This window comes from Salvelinus namaycush, chromosome 2, assembly GCF_016432855.1.
Source record: "Salvelinus namaycush isolate Seneca chromosome 2, SaNama_1.0, whole genome shotgun sequence".
In the NCBI taxonomy this organism is placed as follows: Eukaryota; Metazoa; Chordata; class Actinopteri; order Salmoniformes; family Salmonidae; genus Salvelinus; species Salvelinus namaycush.
This window is the reverse complement of record NC_052308.1, coordinates 25,888,077-25,913,683: the sequence shown is the minus strand read 5'-3', so window position 1 is coordinate 25,913,683 and position 25,607 is coordinate 25,888,077. Positions and strand designations below refer to the sequence as shown.

At 42.6% G+C, this 25,607-nt stretch overlaps 1 protein-coding gene across 1 annotated transcript in view; it reads left to right on the top strand.

Annotated features, from left to right (window-relative positions):
* The window catches only part of shank3a (SH3 and multiple ankyrin repeat domains 3a), a 684,304-nt gene that overhangs the window by 375,341 nt on the left and 283,356 nt on the right, over positions 1 to 25,607 (top strand). The window lies entirely within an intron of this gene.

The window sequence follows — 25,607 nt, the reverse complement described above, 5'->3', positions numbered from 1 at the left end:
ATATATATGTATATATACAGTTGAAGTCGGAAGTTTACATACACCTTAGCCAAATACATTTAAACTCAGTTTTTCACAATTCCTAACATTTAATCAGAGTAAAAGTTCCCTGTTTTAGGTCAGTTACGATCACCACTTTATTTTAAGAATGTGAATTGTCCGAATAATAGAAGAGAGAATGATTTTATTTTTTCAATCACATTCCCAGTGGCTCAGAAGTTTACATACACTCAATTCGTTTTTGGTGGCATTGCCTTTAACCTGGGTCGAACTTGACTTTGTTGTCCTTAAGCCATTTTGCCACTACTTTGGAAGTATGCTTGGGGTCATTGTCCATTTGGAAGACCCATTTGTGACCAAGCTTTAACTTCCTGACTGATGTCTTGAGATGTTGCTTCAATATATCCACATAATGTTTCTGCCTCATGATACCATCTATTTTGTGAAGTGCACCAGTCCCTCCGGCAGCAAAGCACCCCCAGAACATGATGCTGCCACCTCCGTGCATCACAGTTGGGATGGTGTTCTTCGGCTTGCAAGCCTCCCCCTTTTTCCTCCAAACATAACGATGGTCATTATGGCAAAACAGTTCTATTTTTGTTTCATCAGACCAGAAGACATTTCTCCAAAAAGTACGATCTTTGTCCCCATGTGCAGCTGCAAACCATAGTCTGGCTTTTTTATGGCGGTATTGGAGCAGTGGCTTCTTCCTTGCTGAGCGGCCTTTCAGGTTATGTCGATATAGGATTAGTTTTACTGTGGATATAGACACTTTTGTACCTGTTTCCTCCAGCATCTTCACAAGGTCCTTTGCTGCTGTTCTGGGATTGATTTGCGCTTTTCGCACCAAAGTACGTTCATGTCTAGGAGACAGAATGCGTCTCCTTCCTGAGCGGTATGACGTCTGCGTGGTCCCATGGTGTTTATACTTGCGTACTATTGTTTGTACAGATGAACGTGATACCTTCAGGCATTTGAAAATTGCTTCCAAGGATGAACCAGACTTGTGGAGGTCTACATTTCTTTTGGGGCTGATTTGTTTTGATTTTCCCATGACGTCATGCAAGTTGGCACTGAGTTTGAAGGTAGGCCTTGAAATACATCCACAGGTACACCTCCAATTGACTCAAATGATGGCAATTAGCCTATCAGAAATTTCTAAAGCCATGACATCATTTTCTGGAATTTTCCAAGCTTTTTAAAGGCACCATCAATTTAATGTTTGTAAACTTCTGACCCACTGGAATTGTGATACAGTGAATTATAAGTGAAATAATCTGTAGTCTGTAAACAATTGTTGGAAAAATTACTTGTGTCATATACAAAGTAGATGTCCTTACTGACTTGCCAAAACTATAGTTTGTTAACAATAAATGTGTGGAGTGGTTTAAAAATTAGTTTTAATGACTCCAACCTAAGTGTATGTAAACTTCCGACTTCAACTGTATATATATGGGTATGTATGTGTATGTATGTATGTATATGGATATATATAATATATATATTTCATAAATCTTCAAACGGAAGTTCGTAAGTAAGCTTTTTCTGTGATTCAAGTGTCACTGTTGACAACATTTTTGGATTTCTTGAATGTCTGTTCAATAGTTTTCTATGTCAGAATGCTAGATAGATGTGCTTGCAAGAACAACTTAAAAAAATGGATATTATTGTTCTCCTTCCACCGCCACTTGTAGCGCCAAACCCTGAACTTCAAAACGTACAGGCTGACTGTCTTCAGCTTGCTTGATTTTTTCTCTCGATACTACCTATACTTTTCACACCACAACAACATTTGCATAAATCCCAATGCATTTCAATGGCCATAGACTTGAATGGAGACGATAGGTAAAAAATGGAGCCGCCAATCCTCTTGAACCGTTAAAGCTAGAAACACCATTCAAACTTACAGGCATGCAGTCCAGTCTGGAATAATTTGCTTGTATACAGCTTTTTGATACTATGTATAATTTTTCAACTATAATCATTTAAAATGTGTGCCACTGTTCTTGAATCATTTATGCTACAAACACGAAACAAACGTTGAATGTGAAGACTGACTCAACTTAGACTCCTTGTCAAAAGATTGTTGATACTAGTTGTACTTTTGGAACTATAACAATGTTACATTTCCATAAATGACCCATAGGGTACAAAGGGAAGTATTTGGATTGGCCACTGCTCTTGAATCGTTGAAGCTACTAACATCAAACCAATGTTGACATGTACACACTGACTCAACTTACATTCCTTGATTCCTTAGATTCCTTCAAAATGTTGTTGATACTATTTGTACTTTTGGAACTACAATTGTTTATATTTGCAGAAAAGCTCCATAGACTTCAAAGGAAACATTTGGATTTGCCAAGTACTGCTCTTGATCTGTATTAGCTACGAACACCAACCCAATGTGGAATTTTGCAGACAGATGGAACTAAGATTGCTTCAATACAGTTTTTGTCTACAGTTCATACTACAAACTATAGACTTCTTGTATCCCCATTAACTTCACTAGGGTAGGGGGCAGCATTCGGAATTTTGGATGAAAAGCGTGCCCAAATTAAACTGCCTGCTACTCAGACCCAGAAGCTAGGATATGCATATAATTAGTAGATTTGGCTAGAAAGCACTCTAACGTTTCCAAAACTGTTAAAATAATGTCTGTGAGTATAACAGAACTGATATGGCAGGCGTAACCTGAGGAAAATCCAACCAGGAAGTACTATTATTTTGAAAGGCTGTTTTTCCATTGAAAGTCTATCCACCATACAAAGACTTAGGACCCAGTTCACGATCTCTATGGCTTCCTCTACATGTGGCCAGTCTTTAGGCATTGTTTCAGGCCTTTACTCTGAAAAATGAGGGAGATTTTTTTATTTTTTTTATTTCACCTTTATTTAATCAGGTAGGCTAGTTGAGAACAAGTTCTCATTTGCAACTGCGACCTGGCCAAGATAAAGCATAGCAGTGTGAACAGACAACAACACAGAGTTACACATGGAGTAAACAATAAACAAGTCAATAACATAGTAGGAAAAAAAAGAAAAAAAAGAGAATCTATATACAATGTGTGCAAAAGGCATGAGGAGGTAGGCAATAAATAGGCCATAGGAGCGAATAATTACAATTTAGCAGATTAACACTGGGGTGATAAATCATCAGATGATCATGTGCAAGTAGAGATACTGGTGTGCAAAAGAGCAGAAAAGTGAATAAATAAAAACAGTATGGGGATGAGGTAGGTAAATTGGGTGGGCTATATACCGATGGACTATGTACAGCTGCAGCGATCGGTTAGCTGCTCAGATAGCAGATGTTTAAAGTTGTTGAGGGAGATAAAAGTCTCCAACTTCAGAGATTTTTGCAATTCGTTCCAGTCGCAGGCAGCAGAGAACTGGAAGGAAAGGCGGCCAAATGAGGTTTTGGCTTTAGGGATGATCAGTGAGATACACCTGCTGGAGCTCGTGCTACGGGTGGGTGTTGCCATCGTGACCAGTGAACTGAGATAAGGTCGGCGCTTTACCTAGCATAGCCTTGTAGATGACCTGGAGCCAGTGGGTCTGACGACGAACATGTAGCGAGGGCCAGCCAACTAGAGCATACAGGTCGCAGTGGTGGGTGGTATAAGGTGATTTAGTAACAAAACGGATGGCACTGTGATAAACTGCATCCAGTTTGCTGAGTAGAGTATTGGAAGCTATTTTGTAGATGACATCGCCGAAGTCGAGGATCGGTAGGATAGTCAGTTTTACTAGGGTAAGTTTGGCGGCGTGAGTGAAGGAGGCTTTGTTGCGAAATAGATACAGCACTTTCAAAGAGTGGACAGTGGAAATTTCCAGACACGAGTGATGCGCGTGATCGGGAACGCACCTTTCTTGTTTCTCCTTTTCTATTTACAAAGCTTTTGTCCGGTTGAAATATTATTGATTATTTATGACAAAAACAACCTGAGGATTGATTTTAAACATTGTTTGACATGTTTCTACTAACTTTTATTGTACTTTTTTGACTTTTCGTCTTGATGTTGAGAGTGTGCATTGTGCCTTTGGATTTCTGAACTAAACGGTTTTTGGACATAAAGAGGAACATTATCGAACAAAACGAACATTTATTGTCTAACATGGAGACCTGGGAGTGCCACCAGATGAATATCATAAAGGTAAGTGATTAATTTAACGCTATTTCTGACTTTTGTGATACCTATCCTTAGTTGGAAAATGGCTCTATGGTTTGTGGCTAGGCGCTGACCTAACATAATCGCGTGGTGTGCTTTTGCCGAAAAGCCTATTTGAAATCTGACACAGCGGTTGCATTAAGGAGAAGTTTATCTTTAATCGTATGTTAAAAACTTGTATCTTTCATCAATGTTTATGATGAGTATTTCTGTAATTTGATGTGACTCTTCATTTTCACTGGATGTTTGTTTGAGACAATGATTACTGTACATTACGCGTCAATTTCATGTGAGGTTTTTGGACATAAAGATAAACTTATTGAACAAAACACACATTTATTGTGTAACATGAAGTCCTGTGAGTGCCATCTGATGAAGATCATCAAAGTTTAGTGATTAATTTAATCGCTATTTCTGACTTTTGTGAGCCCTCTCCTTGGCTGGAAAATGGCTGTGTGGTTTTCTGTGACTAGGCGCTGACCTAACACAATCGCATGGTGTGCTGTCTCCATAAAGCCTTTTTGAAATCGGACACTGTTGTTGGATTTACAAGAAGTGTATCTTTAAAATGGTGTATAATACTTGTATGTTTGATGAGTTTTAATTATGGGATATCTGTTGTTTTGAATTTGGCGCCCTGCAATTTCACTGGCTGTTGTCGAGGTGGGACGCTACCGTCCCACTTATACCAGAGAGGTTCATTTAAATTGCAGAATGCAGGCTTCAACATTCTAATCAGAAATCAAAACTTTCAGAGCTTAAAAACACATTCTATGGCTTATGATGCTATATTACTCACTCTAGCATAATATACTAGCCCACTATAACCCACTATAATAACTCCACACCTACAAAACACCCCAAAATAGGTCACTATAACTAACCCATAGCCTATGAAAACCCTATGATTAACATTACTACTGTCATCACTACCACTATACTACATAAATACTTCAAGACTATCAAGCACACACATTTACTTCAGGATATTTTAAAATCTATGTTTGTTAAAGAAAACTCAGGAATGGATCGGGTGGGTTTTTGGTGAGCATTTAGGGAATGTAGTTCAATGTGGATGTGTTCAATTTTGTTGCCCAATCAACACTATACAGTGCATTCAGAAAGTATTTAGACCCCTTGACTTTATCTATATTTTGTTACATTACAGCTGTCGTGTCTTTGGCTATGCCGGATTAAGTGATATGATATGCTATTCTATAAAATAATTTCTCTGTAATTAAAATTACCTGATTAAGCTACTCGGGTAAATAATTAACTAGAAAGTCGGGGCACCACGAAAGAATGTTTATCTTCCGAAAAAACTCTTAAAGACCTGGTAATCTTTTACGTCAGTAGCAGTCAATATTTAATCGTCAACTTATTTAGTCTCATCTGAAAGTTGTAAATTCTTGGTTATCTTCACGAACCCTGGCTAACAAGTTGAATCAGCAATACAAAATTTGGTTTAATTATTTATTTACTAAATACCTAACTAATCACACAGAATTACATATACACAGAATGAATCATACATTGATGGAGCTGATGAACGGAGCCGATATAGCGGCTGGTTACACAAAGAAAAGGGGGGGTTTGAGTGAAAGAGCGGGAAGACTGAGAAACAAAGGGAGAAGCTATGCTATTGTAAATACAGTATCTTATGCATTCTAAGTTACCGCCCAATTGGAAAAGGAAAATGAAATAAATATTTACTCGGAGCTGCGCTTCGATCGGTTGGTCATAGATGGGAGGCCGGGTTGTCCAGCATGGATCTCTGGTCCTCTGAAGACTGTCTAGTGGTGAACTGGAGCGTTGTAGAATGGATACGTCGTCCGTCCTTTCCTAGCTCACGTTTACGGTTAGGAGGTATCGGCTAGGAGGTATCACTTCTGGAGTGAATAAGAGTTCAAAGTTCATACCAAGTTGCCATACTTTTAAGCTCATGCTATATTCTGGCTGGTATAGTCGAAATTCATCCTTTCGGCGTGTTGATCGCCATCTTCACGTTGAAATTCGATGCTGATTTTGTTAGGTTATCTGAGCCCTTTTAACGTAGGACCGTCGCCCTAACGTCCTCGGAACAGAAAGTTACATTTTCGTCAACGGGCTTATATAGGATTGGGAGAGAGGGCTGTGTTTCATAGTTTACAACCCATGTCTGTTCACTTGGGCCTCTGAGTGAGCAGAGAGGTGTTCTTCTGACAAACCGTTCTCTCATTAGGAAGCTAAAAATTACATTTAATCTTTTCACAAATAGTTTCATATTTAAACATTTAAATTGCACAACAATTCCATGTGAATCTGATAACTAGAATTTGTAGATGTTCCAAGATACAGTTTATGTCGTCCTATCATCAGTAATCATGTCTCAGACGCAAACTGAACTGACATCATATTCATTAAGTCCCAACGCATATTTTCAACTGGTTGGATTACCGAAATATGGTTCCGTTTCCCATTTCTTGATGTCACCAGACTCTCTCTCAATGTTAACAAAGGGATTTTCAATAGTCACATCGGTAGAGTAGAGAGAGGAAAAAGAGGAAAGGTATTTATGGGGGCCAACGTCATGACACAGCCTTATTCTAAAACGTATTAAATTGTTTTTTTCCTCATCAATCTACACACAATACCCCATAATGACAAAGCAAAAACAGGTTTTTAGACATTTTTGTAAATGTATAAAAAAATTAAAAAAATATCACATTTACATAAGTATTCAGACCCTTTACTAAGTACTTTGTTGAAGCACCTTTGGCAGTGATTACAGCCTCGAAGCTTCTTGGTGTCGTGTCTTTGGCGTCATTAAAGTGAAGACTGTTATTTTATCAAATCAATTCTCTGTAATTATTATTACGTAATTAAACTAATCATGTAAATGTAATTAACTAGGAAGTCGGGGCACCAAGGAAAATCTTCAAATAGCAAATTAATAATTGTCCTAATATAGCTCTTCAGATATTAATATCTGATCAATTAGTCTTCATGAATTATTCTTTACCTCACGTTAGTCTCATTCCAAACATCATAAATTGTTGGTTATCTGCACAAACCCAGCCTTTACTATGAATCATCCATACACCAATTGTCTTAATCATTTATTTACTAACTAACTATATAATCACAGAAATGCTTAAACAAACAACAGTTATGGTTACAAGGAAATAATAGGGGTGGTTCCCTAGTGGGCTAAGCCAATATGACGGCTTGGTGGACAAAGGGAAGTGGGTGTGGACTGAAGAGGGCGGGAAAGACAAAAGGAGTCACTACACAGTTGATAATTATATTAATTGAAATGCTAATCCTTTGCACATGAACGCTCACTCATTCGGGAATAATTGCAATCAATATATATTTACGCCCAGTATGTTGTCGTGATCTCTGTTGGAATCGTCCGTCTGTTGGAGAGTTCGTCCGAGCGTCTCTCTCTCCCTCTCTGCTTCACTGAAGATCAAAGTCTTTTGTGGTTAGAATAGATACTTCAGAGTACCATTCAGAAATGCTCTCATAGAATAGTTGTTTCGGCAGTGGTCGGTCTTCGCATCCAAGGTTGACATAATTTCTAGCTGCAGACTTGTAACTAGTATCTAAGATTTGCTCTTATTCTGTAGGGATCGATAGTCTCAGAGTTTAACCATTTCCAGCAGTGTAGCCCATGATCCACGTGGTATGGTTAGGAATACAATAACTCTTCGCAATCAGAGCTCACGCTGTGGGTTTGCTTAGTCTGAAGAGGATTTCCTCAGGAGGGACCAGATCATGTCTGTGCTCACGGGGGCAGGCCAATGACTTCGTTAAACTTTAAAGGAACACAATTCTTTCACATTGAAGGTTTAACATCATATTACATCATTTCACAAATAGTTTCATCTTTACACATTCATTTTATACAATAATTAGATGCAAACCCCATAGTTGAGAAATGTACATGTTCAGAGATAAAGTTGTGTGTTTCCTGTCCTCTCTGAGGTCACCAAATGAATCACACTCATCATACCCGTCCCTTAAGTGTCGATTAAGTGACCATTCCCACCTTCTCACAAGTGGACCTTTTATATCAAATTCCCATTTTGTGGATTTAGGAGTTCGCCATGTGAAATCCTTTGTTCTCTCTATGTGTCTCTCTTTCTGCATGGCCAGGGGGAGAGAGTCTCCTCCAGGAATTTACGACCTGAGATAACAGAACCTGGGTGTAGGAGAGAGAGGGGATGCCACGATCTATACCCAGAAAAGGCCACGTCATGACATTGGGTATGACGCTACAAGCTTGGCACACCTGCATTTGGGGAGTTTCTCCCATTCTTCACTGCAGATCCTGTGTCAGGTTGGATGGGGACCATCACTGCACAGCTATTTTCAGCTCTGTGTTTTTAGCTTACTACATAAATAGATACGCTAGCATATTAGCCATGTTAAAACTGACTAGTGACTATTACCCTTGCTAGTTTGATTGTATTGACATTCCCAGCCTTAGTTACATTCGTCCGTTTTTGTCCAACATATTGAGTTTGAATCTGAAACAGTGCATCTGGAATAGAGGCAGCAAACAATGTACCAGGCCAGCTGTGATTTAATACCTGAAAGCAATATTTGTTGGACTACCAAGAAATGTATTGGTGAATTATATTAATCATGCACTGAACTGCATCCATCTATTCTGCCAACAATGTCTTACTGTACGTCATGGTATTTTGAGTCAAACAGAGCCTATTTTTAAGACCTCTTATAAAGTTGATTTTGTAGCATAAACTGGGAATTTTATGTTTGACTGATATTATTATTGTCTGTTTGTTTCATATCTGCAAAGTAGTTAAAACACTGTCAGTTCCTTTTTAAAAGAAGACCAAAAAGCAACAATAAAATCATGAATTCTTACTAAATTCTGACGTTGCAGCTGGCCCATTGAGTGGAAATCGCTCAGTTCTGCCTCCAGGACAACACTCATCCCAATAAATGTCAACCTGCTAGAAAAACAAGGGAGGAAATGGATAGAGAGGAGTAGAAAGTGGATTTGGAGGTGTAGTCCTGAGAGGAATGGGGGTAATGGCTCTGTGATGAAATGGGATAAAAGGGATTGAGCTGAAGTGTGTGACATAGACAGAGTGAGCTGTGTGTGCGTTTGCGTGTGTCTGTGCGTTTGTGTGTGTGTGTGCATTTGTGTGTGTGTGATGGATTGGAATGAAGAGCTCGTTAGCGAGTGTTACTAACCCTTTCTGAGCTGTTGAGAACATGAGTGGCGTTTAAGAGAGCAGCTTTAGCCGCTGCATCCTAACTACAGTACCACTTAAGCACACACTCTCACTGGGAAGGGCCTTGCGTGTGTGGGCGGCATGCAGGCGGAATCAATAGTGTGTGTTTCATAGATCATGTGCATCTGCATCCTCTTCAGTGTAGAAAGGCATCAGGACAGCATCAGCGTGTTTAGCATAAGGACGACATGGCTACATTCACTGGCTTTTCTATGAAGAGAGTTAAGTGCTACACTAGGGCTGGGTGGTATACCATCAATTACTATATACAGATATTTATTCATTTGTGTAGCTATCTTACTGTCTACAAACAGCTAGTTTGTCTTTTCTTAGCACTTTGTGGCTAAAATAAACTGTGTTAGCCAATAATGCAAATCACTAGTTAACTAGCTAGCTAGGTAATCAGGGTCAGAGCAAACGTAACTAGCTAATATTGCCTGATACCATTGCTGGTGTAGGCCTAGATCAGCATGTTGATGGTATAAAAAAGTATCTTACAAATCATAAATGATTATGACCAGCTCTGGATAACAGCGTCTGCTAAATTACTAAAATACCAAAACATTTAAATGTGGCTACATGAGAAAACATGTAATATAACATCGTATAGGGTCCCCTAGGAAACACTGACGAACACGTTGGTTCCTACCCTGTCACAAGAATTACTCCCTGGCTTATTAATTTGTTGTCATGTCAAACAACAACATGTATTTAAATCACTTATATAATTTATGTGTTGCCACCCTAGGGTTCTGAACTACTCATTTTTTTGAACACATAAACAACCGTCATACTCTCTTCAGACGCATTGAGATACATTGAAGAAAGTCTCGAACCACAGTGTCAACATCATATCACCCTATGTGTGTGTTTGTGTGTACATGTGGCCCTTTTGGGGAAGGCCCTTTCGTGTTTCAGCATGACAATGCCCCAGTTCACAAAGCCAGGTCCACCAAGCTCGGTGTAGAAGAACTTGACTGGCCTGCACAGCGCCAAGCCCATCAAACACCTTTGGCATGAATTGGAACGCCAACTGCGAGTCAGGCCTAATCGCTCAACATCAGTGCCCAACCTCACTAATGCTCTTGTGGCTGAATGGAAGCAAGTCCCCACAGCAATGTCCAACATCTAGTGGAATGCCTTCCCAGAAGAGTGGAGGCTGTTATAGCAGCAATGTTCCAACATCTAGTGGAATGCCTTCCCAGAAGAGTGGAGGCTGTTATAGCAGCAATGTTCCAACATCTAGTGGAATGCCTTCCCAGAAGAGTGGAGGCTGTTATAGCAGCAATGTTCCAACATCTAGTGGAATGCCTTCCCAGAAGAGTGGAGGCTGTTATAGCAGCAATGTTCCAACATCTAGTGGAATGCCTTCCCAGAAGAGTGGAGGCTGTTATAGCAGCAATGTTCCAACATCTAGTGGAATGCCTTCCCAGAAGAGTGGAGGCTGTTATAGCAGCAATGTTCCAACATCTAGTGGAATACCTTCCCAGAAGAGTGAAGGCTGTTATAGCAGCAATGTTCCAACATCTAGTGGAATGCCTTCCCAGAAGAGTGGAGGCTGTTATAGCAGCAATGTTCCAACATCTAGTGGAATGCCTTCCCAGAAGAGTGGAGGCTGTTATAGCAGCAATGTTCCAACATCTAGTGGAATGCCTTCCCAGAAGAGTGGAGGCTGTTACAGCAGCGCCACATGTACTCCTTTCTGATTTATTAGCTTGTCTCACCCTTAGGATAAGCATAGAAAAATAAATAATAGAATGAGAGACAAAGAGCACCAAGGCTGTTACTCTGTGGGTAAAAAGACAGGTGACAAGGGACACATCAAGCTGGTTTTGTGTGTGTGTGTGTGTGTGTGTGTGTGTGTGTGTGTGTGTGTGTGTGTGTGTGTGTGTGTGTGTGTGTGTGTGTGTGTGTGTGTGTGTGTGTGTGTGTGTGTGTGTGTGTGTGTGTGTGCATGTGCGTGTGTACTTACCTCACTAGAGGTCTTCATTCAAACTCAGTGAGCTCTTGGAAGAACGGGGCAATGTAGGGGTTGAGAACAACCAGCTTCCTCTGGGCCACCTCATGCACTTTATCCCGTCTTCAGGGTTCATCATCTTGGGTTGATTCCAACCTACAGCATTTAGTCAATATAGTTTATGAAATCAATTGAGGCATTAAACAAATACGAATAAGATAGCTAGATACACCTACTTCACACCCTTGCTACTGTATCTAATAAAACTTTGCTATAACCTACACAATACCACCGATTATTTTAACAGACTCACAACAATTTCCTTTCTTTCTGTGTCGCCAAATGTTTGCATAATACTGGTAAACTGGTGAACAGGTTTACTAATACTGTAACACTATATGGAACAATATTGTTTAAATTAAACAAATGGTTAGCAGGGAGAGGCTATACGAACACTCCTAGCATGCAAAACGATGACATACACTGAGTATACCAAACATTAAGAACACCTTCCTAATATTGAGTTGCAAGCCCTCCATTTTGCCCTCATAACAGCCTCAATTCATCGGGGCATGGACTCTACAAGGTGTTGACAGTGTTCCACAGGGATTCTGGGCCTTGTTGACTCCAATGTTTCCTACAGTTATGTCAAGTTTGGGTGGTGGACCATTCTTGATACACTTAGGATACTGTTGAATGAGAAAAACCCAGCAGTGTTGCAGTTCTTGACACAAACCGTTGAGCTTGGCACATACTACCAAACCCTGTTCAAAGGCCCTTACATTTTTTGTCTTGCTCATTCATCCTCCGAATGAGCAAGACAAAAAATGTATACGGAATGTTTTAAGAAGGTCATACCAAGGATAATGTTGCTATTTGATTTAGAATTTGAGTAAATTTTAGAGTCAAAAACTAAATTGGGCCTTACTGCTATTAGCCCATAAAAAACGCATTGAATAACAGATTCAATACATGGAACAACAGATAGTCCCCCCCAAAAAATGTAAAGGAAGTTTGTTCTGAAGTGTCTATGCTATATCTGAGAAATATAAGAAATCTTTTTATTTTTTACATGTATTTAACCCCTTATTTTTGTCACTTACCAGTCTCCATATACAGTATTCTTTCAAAAATGTTTCAAATGGTACCAGGGGACCTTCAGACGAGTCTTGTGAGGCCTGTGGGCATCCTAGAGCCTGTGGGCGACCTTATTAACCTGTCTCCTCTCCTTCATCTACACTGCTTGAAGTGGGTTTAACAAGTGACATCAGTAAGGGATCATAGATTTCACCTGGATTTACCTGGCCAGCAATGTTCCGTGTAATGTTTTTGGAACTGAGCAAATTTCAGGTCTGCTGAGCACAAACTTGAACGTTGTGAAAATGATTTGCAACTTCCAGCGCGTGTTTACTGTGATCACTGAGGCTGTACCCGCTTTAAGTTACAGTTTTAACAGTGGCCAAGTAGGCTACAGTAGCTATTTGATCATCATGTAGGCCTACCAGAGTGGCCTACCATCAAAAACAATGGAGAAATGCATCCCATAACATTTTAACATGTAAATAGATGTTCTATCGTTCAGCCTACAGTAGCAGCTAATATGTGGTGTTTAACGTAGGCCTACATTCCATGAGACTTTTGAAAAAAACATGCAGGGCTGGACATTAACCTGTTTATCCACTAAACCTTCAGAGGTGACTGAAAATGTTCTTGTGTTGTTTGATGTTTTGATGCAAGAAATCGCATTACAAAATAAAATGCATTATTATTCCTATACCATTATTGCAGAGAATCAGACAAATTATGCTACCCTCTGCCGATTGGCTACTTGGCTTATTCAAGCCTGTCTCAAAATACAACACTGCCCCTTTACCTGACTCGCTCTTCAAAAATATCGAGAAATGTACATGTTTTGTGCTCTTGTAGGAAGCAATCACTCCCCTATTGATGACTACAAATGATCTATAACTGGGCTAATAACTCACTAACTAGCAAAGAATATGAACAAATGTGCACACGTGACTACATGCAGCTCTTGCTTTGATCTCAAAACTAGCGCATCTCCTCACGATCACTCATGCTGTTAACAGTCCAGTTCAAACTAAATGGCAAGGATCCATATATGGCAATGATGTATTTGCATATAGGCCTACTGCAGCTCCGATTGGTTATGCCGCACCCTTCTATGCAGAGTACAGGCTGAGTCGTGCCTGTCAATGCAATATAATCCTACTCCAATGCGTTCTGCCTTCAACAAAATCTCTTGCATAGTTAGTTTTGAATACTATGTGCAGTGAAAGTGGCTAATATTATGTTAATTCGATCACAATTGCCACAGTGAAGGAAAATTTAGATAGTGTTAACTAACAGGGAACACTCTAGAAAGTCAAGAAAGTTGAGTTCAATCTCATGTTTCTCTCCATGGGCTGATACTGTATTTCTTCAGTCCTGGGGGAGCTGCACGGCAGTCCTGGGGGAGCTGCACGGCAGTCCTGGGGGAGCTGCACGGCAGTCTATGGCTACTTTAGAATGCACAGCAAAATAGTGTAAATTTGTTTTACAGCATTAATACTGTAGATTGCACTACATTATGGGTAAAATGCTGAAAAATACTGTTATTATCTGTAATTTTGGTTCCAGGTAGAAACCTTTTGGGTTCCATGTAGGGTTCTTTCTACAGATGGTTCTACATGGAACCCAAATAGGTTCTACCTGGAAACAAAAAGGGCTCTACCTGGAACCAAAAGGGTTATTCTCTGTTCCCTCTATTCACTTCCTCTCACCCCCTCGCTCTCTTTCTGTTCCCTTTATCATCTCTCTATCCCTTCATCCAGCCTCTCTTTTCTCTCTATATCAACTCTCTTCCCTCTATATCCTCCCTATTTCTCTCTCTCCCTTCATTCACTCTGTCCTCTCACTCCTTTTCTCCCCTGTCTTTTCTATCCCTCATTTCTATATCCTTTCTCTCATTCTCTGACTCCGTTCATTCTCTTATCAAACAGGACCCTATTAAAAGGCACACACACACACAGGTAGCAAAGTTTTTCCTGGAGTTCTCACAAGGAAGCCTAACAAAACATGAAACGCCACTCAAACAAACACGTTTCATCTGTTTTCATGGGGTGCTAGTGTTTGGAGAGAAAGGAGGAGATGAAGAGGAGAGGGAAGTTATTTTCTCTGGGTTTTTTTAAGGCTGCGGTGGGTTTGAATATGACAGGTGGGAGGAGAGATGAAGCATTCATTGTGTCTGCCTCTCTAATTAGCATCGTTAGCGGAGGCCATCCACAGCGAATGTAAGAGATGGCATTAGCAGAGGCCCATGCTGTTTGTGGCAGGGTACAGTAAAATATAAGCTAATGTTAAATTAGCCCTGATAAGCTCCCAGGCCTTTAATAGACTCAGCATGGGGGGGGGGGGGGGATACAGAGGCAGTGTAGCCACTGAGCGCAAAACTCACTCTCTATCATACACATGTACTCACTCTTTCTTCTTTTGACAAACACTCACACACAGATGATTTTGTGTGTGCCTGAGCAGTTGGTGTGTGTGTGTCCGTGCGTGCGTGCGTGCGTGCGTGCGTGCGTGCGTGCGTGCGTGCGTGCGTGCGTGAGTGTGTGTGTCCGTGTGTCCGTGCGTGCGTGCGTGCGTGCGTGCGTGCGTGCGTGTGTGTGTGTAAGGGGAGAAGAAGTGCATTGAGATCAAAGTTCTCACCTTTCTCCTTCTCTCCTTGTAGGTCTGGTTACCAACTCAGTGTGGTTTACAGGCCAGTGGCTATATGAATAGAACTGTTAGCACTGGGGTAATATTCCACTCACACCCACGTACACACACACACACGCGCACACACACACACACTTTATTGTTTATAATGTACAATAAATAAAGTATTTGGCGGTTGAAAAATTACGGTTTAAATATCCTCGGGTGAATGACCAGTTGGAGACAGATGTACAGAACACACATTTATTACCAAAAAACAGACAGGCACACACACACACACACACACACACACACACACACACACACACACACACACACACACACACACACACACACACACACACACACACACACACACACACACACACACACACACACACGACAATAGGAAGTAGACTGATGGAATAGGAGGAAGGGTTGTAGAGGTTTTCTGTAATGGACAGAAGAAACAGCGAATATACACTGTCTAAATTCCATGACAGACTGACCAGATGAATCCAGGTGAAAGCTATGATCCCTTTTTGATGTCACTTGTTAAATCCACTTCCATCAGCGTAGATGAAGAGGAGGAGACAGGTTGAAGAAAGATATTGAAGCCTTGAGACAATTGAGACATGGATTGTGTATGTCTGCCATTCAGAGGGTGAATGGGAAAGACAAAATATTTAATTTCCTTTGAACGGGGCATAGTAGTACTGGTTTGAGTGTATAAATAACTGCAACGCTGCTGGGTTTTTCACACTCAACAGTGTCCTGTGTGTATCAAGAATGGTCCACCACCCAAAGAACATCCAGCCAACTTGACACAACGGTGGGAAGCATTAGAGTCAACATGGGCCAGCATCCCTGTGGAACGCTTTGACACGCTGTAGAGTCCATGCAAAAGGTGGTGCAACGCAATATTAGGAAGCTGTTCTAATGTTTTGTACACTAAGTGTATGTTAGTGGCCTCCTGATATGGTTTTAGGATTGTTGTGTGATTTAGAGATCGAAAACCTGAAAAACAGTGACAAATCTGTAACCTGGAAAAACTAAATGTAGGAAACTGAATTTTATAGGGCCCTAAGAAGGATACTGCAGTAACTTCAACATGCAATCCCGCTGTGTGTCCTGGGTTTGTATTTGTTAACAGTGTGTGTGTGTGTGTGTGTGTGTGTGTGTGTGTGTGTGTGTGTGTGTGTGTGTGTGTGTGTGTGTGTGTGTGTGTGTGTGTGTGTGTGTGTGTGTGTGTGTGTGTGTGTGTGTGTGTGTGTGTGTGTATACATGTATTATAATGTGGCATACACACACACCCATCTAGACTTAGGTCATGTAAAGCTGTCAGCATCCAATCAGCCCCCTCTCTTTTTCATCCTTCTTTTCTCCCTCTCTCCATCCTTCCCTCTCTCCATCCCTCCTCCAACTTTCCATCCTTCCCGCTCTCCATCCCTCCTCCAACTTTCCATCCCTCCTTCCTCTCTCTCCATCCCTCCTCCCTCTCTCCATCCCTCCCCCTAATTCGCCATCCATCCTCTCTCTCACTCCATCCCTCCCCCTAACATCCATCCCTCCTCCCTCTCTCATTCCTCCCCCTAATTATCCATCCCTCCTCCCTCTCTCTCAATTCTTCCTCCCTCTCTCTTCATCCATCCCTCTAACTCTCTATCCCTCCTCCTTCTCTCTCCATCCCTCCTCCCTCTCTCTCCATCCCTCCCCCTAACTCTCTATCCATCCTCCCTCTCTCTCCATTCCTCTCCCTCTACCCCTCCCCTAACTCTCTATCCCTCCTCCATCTCTCTCCATTCCTCTCCCTCTCTCTCCACCCCTCCCCCTAACTCTCTATCCCTCCTCCATCTCTCTCCATCCCTCCCCCTAACTCTCATCCCTCCTCCCTCTCCATCCCTTCTCCATCTCTCTCCATCCCTCCTACTAACATCCATCCCTCCTCCCTCTCTTCATCCCTCCCCCTAACTCTCCATCCCTCCTCCGCCTAACTCTCCATCCGTCCTCCCTCCCTCTCTCTCCATCCATCCCCCTAACTCTCTATCCCTCCTCCCTCTCTCTCCATCCCTCCCCCTAACTCTCCATCCCTCCTCCCTCTCTCTATCCCTCCCCCTAACATCCATCCCTCCTCCCTCTCTCTCTTTCCCTCCCCTTAACTCTCCATCCCTCCTCCCTCTCTCTCTATCCCTCTCCCTAATTTCCCTCCATCCCCCTCCCTCTCTCTCTATCCCTCCCCCTAACTCTCCATCCCTCCTCCCCCTAACTCGCCATCCCTCCTCCCCCTAACTCTCCATCCCTCATCCCTCTCTCTCCATCCTCCTCCCTCTCTCTCCATCCCTCCTCCCCCTAACTCTCCATCCCTCATCCCTCTCTCTCCATCCTCCTCCCTCTCTCTCCATCCCTCCTCCCCCTAACTCTCCATCCTTCCTCCCTCTCTCTCTATCCCTCCCCTAACTCTCCATCCCTTCTCCCTCTCACTCCATCCTCTCCAATGTCAAGAAGAGGCCCTTGAGGCTGTATTGTGCTGTCTCCATGAACAAAATCACACCACTACTGTACCGCTGGAACCTTCGAACAGTGTGTATGCGTGTGCGTGTGCGTGTGCGTGACTGGAGGCATTGTCATGGGTGGAACCTTCAAACAGAAACATCTCAATGGACCATCTCCCTCTTCCTGAATTAATATTAAACAGGGCCTAATAACCCCCCATACACTCCTCCACCCCCCTATCCACTCCCCAATTCCCCCCTCCATAAATGGGCTGGTATGGGCTGTGAGGCCAGAGGGGGAGAGAAGGGAGGGAGGGACTAAATCTGAGAGAGGAGGGCTGGGGCTGGAGAATCATGGACCTTCAATTACAATGTTAGCATGGACTTACATACTTTCCTCATTAGTTGAGGTAGACCAGGAGCTCTGCTGGGGATAGCCTGAGATGAACAGGGCTATAATTGACTCTCCAATGATGGAGGAGGAAAGGAAGAGAGTTTATGGTGGTGCCCTGGTGGGTCCCTATGCTGGAATGAACCGGAGTGTGTGTGTAGAGTACACGTTCCTACACCATCTCAAGTGCCTTTTTTAATCACACTTCTATTAGAAAATAATTCATTAAATTACTTCAAAGCAGAAAACTTTTATCCTGTTTTATCCTGTCCCCACTGTTCCTGTCAGCTCCCTATCCACTGTGCCGCCCCTCTCTCTCCTTTTTTCTTTCTCTTCCCATCTCTCTCCCTCTCCCTTTCTCTCTGTTCTTCCATAGCATCTACCTGCCCACTTATCCTCAGATCCCCATATCATTATCCGCAGGCCACTATCACACTGGAGAGGCAGATTAACACAATCCCACGGATACCACTGTGTGTGTGTCTTATTTCTTATTTTACACACATATAAAAGGACTTACTAAGAGTGCTGTTAAGTATTTGCCTTTAAAACCCTCTTTGGGGAAGTTGTGTGCAGCCTGGTTTAACTCTCAGCAACAATCTCTGGCTTAGAGTTTTCTGGAGTGTTTCCATCTCTATCACAACAAATGTGTGTATTTGTGTGTATTTGTGTGTGGGGGGGGGGTTAGGAGGGATTTAAGGGCGGGGTGTAGTATTCCTCTATGCATCGAGCAACACTTAATCCTTATGGTTAGTGTCCTATGTTTTTAATTTATTAGGAATTAGGGTTGTGTCTGCTATCAGAATATAAAGATCGCATTGAAAAGATGGGTCGCTTTGTGGTCTGATTGTTTTCAGATCTGTCTGACCACTTTAGAAGTTGGTCATGGATGTATTGTGTTGTATGTATTTCTCCTCAGTCTGGCCCCAATCAGGCTACAGAAAGTGCATACAGTGGGCGACGTCATTAGTACTCCTCCCACAACTCTCCAGAAAAGATGTACCTTTTCATTATAACATTGGGGGAAATACGTTCCTAGCGTGTGAGGAACGTGTTTGCTGGCCTCATAAATGCTAGACAGCTAGCTAATATTTAGAAAATAATATTTTTTGTTTGGCTAGAGCTATGCTAACCCGTTTGCAATCCCTTTAGCATTGCTTGCTAGGTACAGAGGTTAGCCGGCTAATTAGCAACAGTAGTTAGCTACTACCATCAGTTGTTGTTGTGTTATCATATTTTGCCTATTCCATCATTTGTAGAATGCATAGTGGCATTTGAAAATAGTGTGGGAGTGGGGAATTCGGACATGTCCAATACATTTAAATGTAGGTGTAGATGCATGACCAGAGTTGTAGTACTCGAGGCCGGTCTCGAGACCACATATTGAGTGTCTCGGTCTTGTCTTGGTGTCAGACACATTTGTACTTCGTCTTGACTCAGTCTCGGTCAGTGTAATTTCTTCCCGAGACCATTGGAGTAAATAACTCATAATTACCAGCTTCCACATAAAACCGCTTCGCCAGGCCAAATATATACACTCCTTCGTTGAAACATTAATATATTAACAGCCTTTATATCTATTAGTGGTGAACCTATAGACCTTCAGTGTGTGACAGGTTAGTACAGTGGTGAACCTATAGACCTTCAGTGTGACAGGTTAGTACAGTGGTGAACCTGTAGGCCTTCAGTGTGTGACAGGTTAGTACAGTGGTGAACCTATAGGCCTTCAGTGTGTGACAGGTTAGTACAGTGGTGAACCTATAGGCCTTCAGTGTGTGACAGGTTAGTACAGTGGTGAACCTATAGGCCTTCAGTGTGTGACAGGTTAGTAAAGTGGTGAACCTATAGGTCTTCAGTGTGTGACAGGTTAGTACAGTGGTGAACCTATAGGTCTTCAGTGTGTGACAGGTTAGTACAGTGGTGAACCTGTAGGCCTTCAGTGTGTGACAGGTTAGTACAGTGGTGAACCTATAGGCCTTCCGTGTGTGACAGGTTAGTACAGTGGTGAACCTATAGGCCTTCAGTGTGTGACAGGTTAGTACAGTGGTGAACCTGTAGGCCTTCAGTGTGTGACAGGTTAGTACAGTGGTGAACCTATAGGCCTTCAGTGTGTGACAGGTTAGTACAGTGGTGAACCTGTAGGCCTTCAGTGTGTGACAGGTTAGTACAGTGGTGAACCTATAGGCCTTCCGTGTGTGACAGGTTAGTACAGTGGTGAACCTATAGGCCTTCAGTGTGAGACAGGTTAGTACAGTGGTGAACCTGTAGGCCTTCAGTGTGTGACAGGTTAGTACAGTGGTGAACCTATAGGCCTTCAGTGTGTGACAGGTTAGTACAGTGGTGAACCTATAGGCCTTCAGTGTGTGACAGGTTAGTACAGTGGTGAACCTATAGGCCTTCAGTGTGTGACAGGTTAGTACAGTGGTGAACCTATAGGCCTTCAGTGTGACAGGTTAGTACAGTGGTGAACCTATAGGCCTTCAGTGTGTGACAGGTTAGTACAGTGGTGAACCTACAGGCCTTCAGTGTGTGACAGGTTAGTACAGTGGTGAACCTATAGGTCTTCAGTGTGTGACAGGTTAGTACAGTGGTGAACCTATAGGCCTTCAGTGTGTAACATGTTAGTACAGTGGTGAACCTATAGGCCTTCAGTGTGACAGGTTAGTACAGTGGTGAACCTATAGGTCTTCAGAGTGTGACAGGTTAGTACAGTGGTGAACCTACAGGTCTTCAGTGTGTGACAGGTTAGTACAGTGGTGAACCTATAGGTCTTCAGTGTGTGACAGGTTAGTACAGTGGTGAACCTATAGGCCTTCAGTGTGTGACAGGTTAGTACAGTGGTGAACCTATAGGCCTTCAGTGTGACAGGTTAGTACAGTGGTGAACCTATAGGCCTTCAGTGTGTGACAGGTTAGTACAGTGGTGAACCTACAGGCATTCAGTGTGTGACAGGTTAGTACAGTGGTGAACCTATAGGCCTTCAGTGTGACAGGTTAGTACAGTGGTGAACCTATAGGCCTTCAGTGTGTGACAGGTTAGTACAGTGGTGAACCTACAGGCATTCAGTGTGTGACAGGTTAGTACAGTGGTGAACCTATAGGCCTTCAGTGTGACAGGTTAGTACAGTGGTGAACCTATAGGCCTTCAGTGTGTGACAGGTTAGTACAGTGGTGAACCTATAGGCCTTCAGTGTGTGACAGGTTAGTACAGTGGTGAACCTATAGGCCTTCAGTGTGTGACAGGTTAGTACAGTGGTGAACCTATAGGCCTTCAGTGTGTGACAGGTTAGTACAGTGGTGAACCTATAGGTCTTCAGTGTGTGACAGGTTAGTACAGTGGTGAACCTATAGGCCTTCAGTGTGTGACAGGTTAGTACAGTGGTGAACCTATAGGCCTTCAGTGTGTGACAGATTAGTACAGTGGTGAACCTATAGGCCTTCAGTGTGTGACAGGTTAGTACAGTGGTGAACCTATAGGCCTTAAGTGTGTGACAGGTTAGTACAGTGGTGAACCTATAGGCCTTCAGTGTGTGACAGGTTCATGATTCTGAAAGAACAGCAACTGTATTACCACCGCACTTATCAATGATGTAAATTAGAGAAATCATGCACACATTAGCCTACACAATCACAGAGCACGTGAAATATATTCACATTGCGCGCCACACAGAATATCATCTGCAGGCAACAAGAGTCTGCAGCTCTCAACTGGTTTTGTCATGGAGCAGCTCACAGAAGAATGACATCCGCAGCCGGTAGGGTAGGAAAGATAGTTTAACTCACGATATCTACCAGTACATGCTAACTAAGGCATCAATGGATATTTAAACCAGGTATTGAAAAAGTTTTGTCCGAAGTTTTGGTTATAACAATTGATGCTCAATTGTCATCATGCTCTGTTTGCATCAGGGGCATAGACATGGATGGGCCTAGGTACACAGAGGCCCACCCACTAGGGAGAAAGGGCCTGACAGGCCCACCCACTGGTGAGCCAGGCCCTTACAGGCCCACCCAATCAGATGGATGTGGTTTAAGCATCGGTGTTTGATTTTGACAGTGAAAATCTGAAGAATATATAGGAAAACAGGATTTTTCCCAATCATAAGAATACTGAAACACAACCATTGAGTACTTCACAATCGGAATGTACAACTACTTTTTCCCATTGCGAAAAACATTTCACATTTGAACTACTTTGCAGATATGAAACAAACAGTCAAAAAATATCAGTCAAAAATATCAAATTTCCAGTTTATGCTACAAAATCAACTTTATAAGAGGTTTTAAAAATAGGTTCTGTTTGACTCAAAATACCATGACGTACAGTAAGACATTGTTGGCAGAATAGATGGATGCAGTTCAGTGCATGATTAATATAATTCACCAATACATTTCTTGGTAGTCCAACAAATATTGCTATCAGGTTGTAAATCACAGCTGGCCTGGTACATTGTTTGCTGCCTCCATTCGGGAACAACTGTTTCAGTTTCCAACTCAATATTTTGGACAAAAACGAACGAATGTAACTAAGGCTGGAAATGTCAATACAATCAAACTAGCAAGGGCAATGATCACAAGTCAGTCATAACATTACTAATAGGGTAGCACATCTATTTATGTAGCAAGCTGAAAACACAGAGCCTACTGTAACATTAACTACATAGCTAGCTGCTAGGAGGATGTCATGCCATTGGAGGAGTGGGTGAGTGACTGACTTTTTCCCTTCATATCGTTTTTCGGTGGCTACAGCTAGAGATCCAGGTGTCATTTGGTTAGCTAGCAAGAACTTGAACGACTGTTAGCATATCATATATCTCTTGCCTTCGCAAATTCAGTCTGGTTATCTACTCCGATTTCAGAGCACTCTCGTCTGAGTGCAGAACAACTGATGAATTTACGAACACACAACACCTGCTGAATATGACCGGTGTCAGTAAACATGGGCAAAAAGTAATAGTTAGTCAAGAACGCTCTAGATAACATGTAAACAGACTAACCAGCTCTGCTAGGGGGGTGAGTAAAATGGTCAGAGGGAGGTGTTCTCTCATTTGTGTAGCAAACTAGTAGCTAGCTAGCAAGCTAGCCAACATTAGCCAGTTAGCTTGGGTGCTTGGTTGAGACAAGCATGCATTGGTAGGCAAACTGCAGAGGTTACAATTCCCCATCAATTATCAGTGCAATGTTGACAGCCAACTAGCTGAAAAAGTTAAAAGGTTTATCTAATGATCCTTTGTTAGATTTGAGCTAATTTTACTCTGGCTAGCATTTGCTGTTGATCTTGTTGTTGATGTGCATAACTGAGGGAGAGCGAGCCTACCTTTTCATGGTTATTTGATCAACAGGACTGTAAAGTTCCCAAATGTAAGAGAACTCCCGTGGTATTTACATATTTGCAGAAATCCATTCAGGAGTATTTTGTTGCTTTTGGTGAATGCGTTCTAATGGTCTAAAGTCGTGCTGATGCAACTGCCTGTACACACACAGTCCAGTTGAAAGTGAACGATGACAGGTCCTACTGCCTGTAAACACACAGTCCAGTTCAAAGTGAACGATGACAGGTCCTACTGCCTGTAAACACACAGTCCAGTTGAAAGTGAACGATGACAGGTCCTACTGCCTGTAAACACACAGTCCAGTTCAAAGTGAACGATGGCAGGTCCTACTGCCTGTAAACACACAGTCCAGTTCAAAGTGAACGATGGCAGGTCCTACTGCCTGTAAACACACAGTCCAGTTCAAAGTGAATGATGACAGGTCCTACTGCCTGTAAACACACAGTCCAGTTCAAAGTGAACGACGGTAGGTCCTACTGCCTGTAAACACACAGTCCAGTTCAAAGTAAACGATGGCAGGCCCTACTGCCTGTAAACACACAGTCCAGTTCAAAGTGAACGATGACAGGTCCTACTGCCTGTAAACACACAGTCCAGTTCAAAGTGAACGATGGCAGGTCCTACTGCCTGTAAACACACAGTCCAGTTCAAAGTGAACGATGACAGGTCCTACTGCCTGTAAACACACAGTCCAGTTCAAAGTGAATGATGACAGGTCCTACTGCCTGTAAACACACAGTCCAGTTCAAAGTGAACGATGACAGGTCCTACTGCCTGTAAACACACAGTCCAGTTCAAAGTGAATGATGACAGGTCCTACTGCCTGTAAACACACAGTCCAGTTCAAAGTGAACGATGGCAGGTCCTACTGCCTGTAAACACACAGTCCAGTTCAAAGTGAACGATGACAGGTCCTACTGCCTGTAAACACACAGTCCAGTTCAAAGTGAACGATGACAGGTCCTACTGCCTGTAAACACACAGTCCAGTTCAAAGTGAATGATGACAGGTCCTACTGCCTGTAAACACACAGTCCAGTTCAAAGTGAACGATGACAGGTCCTACTGCCTGTAAACACACAGTCCAGTTCAAAGTGAATGATGACAGGTCCTACTGCCTGTAAACACACAGTCCAGTTCAAAGTGAACGATGACAGGTCCTACTGCCTGTAAACACACAGTCCAGTTCAAAGTGAATGATGACAGGTCCTACTGCCTGTAAACACACAGTCCAGTTCAAAGTGAACGATGGCAGGTCCTACTGCCTGTAAACACACAGTCCAGTTCAAAGTGAACGATGACAGGTCCTACTGCCTGTAAACACACAGTCCAGTTCAAAGTGAACGATGACAGGTCCTACTGCCTGTAAACACACAGTCCAGTTCAAAGTGAATGATGACAGGTCCTACTGCCTGTAAACACACAGTCCAGTTCAAAGTGAATGATGACAGGTCCTACTGCCTGTAAACACACAGTCCAGTTCAAAGTGAACGATGGCAGGCCCTACTGCCTGTAAACACACAGTCCAGTTCAAAGTGAACGATGACAGGTCCTACTGCCTGTAAACACACAGTCCAGTTCAAAGTGAATGATGACAGGTCCTACTGCCTGTAAACACACAGTCCAGTTCAAAGTGAACGATGACAGGTCCTACTGCCTGTAAACACACAGTCCAGTTCAAAGTGAACGATGACAGGTCCTACTGCCTGTAAACACACAGTCCAGTTCAAAGTGAATGATGACAGGTCCTACTGCCTGTAAACACACAGTCCAGTTCAAAGTGAATGATGACAGGTCCTACTGCCTGTAAACACACAGTCCAGTTCAAAGTGAATGATGACAGGTCCTACTGCCTGTAAACACACAGTCCAGTTCAAAGTGAACGATGGCAGGCCCTACTGCCTGTAAACACACAGTCCAGTTCAAAGTGAATGATGACAGGTCCTACTGCCTGTAAACACACAGTCCAGTTCAAAGTGAACGATGACAGGCCCTACTGCCTGTAAACACACAGTCCAGTTCAAAGTGAACGATGACAGGTCCTACTGCCTGTAAACACACAGTCCAGTTCAAAGTGAACGATGACAGGTCCTACTGCCTGTAAACACACAGTCCAGTTCAAAGTGAACGATGACAGGTCCTACTGCCTGTAAACACACAGTCCAGTTGAAAGTGAACGATGACAGGTCCTACTGCCTGTAAACACACAGTCCAGTTCAAAGTGAACGATGACAGGTCCTACTGCCTGTAAACACACAGTCCAGTTCAAAGTGAATGATGACAGGTCCTACTGCCTGTAAACACACAGTCCAGTTCA